Consider the following 770-nt stretch of genomic DNA (forward strand, 5'->3'; position numbering starts at 1 on the left):
CGACTGCATCTGAAATAGCATAGGCGGAAAAAAAGAATGTGACAAAAGTAGTATGTTCAAATTCACAGCACTCATAAAAGAACAGGTAAGAAGTACCCGGATGACCTCATACGTCAGCCGAGACTCTGGAGTGTGCATTTGATGAACACTTTACTATCCCATGAGGCCGTGAAGTGACACAATTGATGCAGGTCACATGATAATGAAAGCATGGCGGATGTAGTCCAGATTACATTCATACCACACACACTCAAACTATATAGAACATGCTTTTTTAGCAGTCATGAAGTAATTACTTATTCAAAATAAGAACCTACTCAAGAAAGAATGTGATTTCGATGCAGCCTGCTCTCTTTCCTTCTACTTCACTTTCTTGCTTTTTTTACCTTCACTATGGCTTAGTTCTAAAGCAATATAACTTAGCTTTACAAACATTTCATACATAAAACATAAAAGTAAATGTACTTGAAAAGATTGCTTCAAGCAATGACATCCATGCTTGTTTCTTCGCAGGAGGCATAATGTAGTATTAGGCGTAACTTGAGAGGGCGTGGTTTGTAGTGAGGGATGCAGACAAACCCTTCTCGAAAAATGCAAGATTTCACCATAAACTTAATCTGAACTGTTGTATAACTATTGCCTCTGTTTTCCCTCCTCACAGCCAAACCGTCTCCCCCTTCCCTGAGCTCAGTCTGACAACAGCTGTGTGTGTTATTCCTGAGGAGGAGTCTGTTCGGTTGTGCCTTATTTTGGAGGAGGAGCCATTGGTC

This window comes from Abramis brama (assembly GCF_963993115.1).
Source record: "Abramis brama genome assembly, chromosome: 8".
NCBI lineage: Eukaryota > Metazoa > Chordata > Actinopteri > Cypriniformes > Leuciscidae > Abramis > Abramis brama.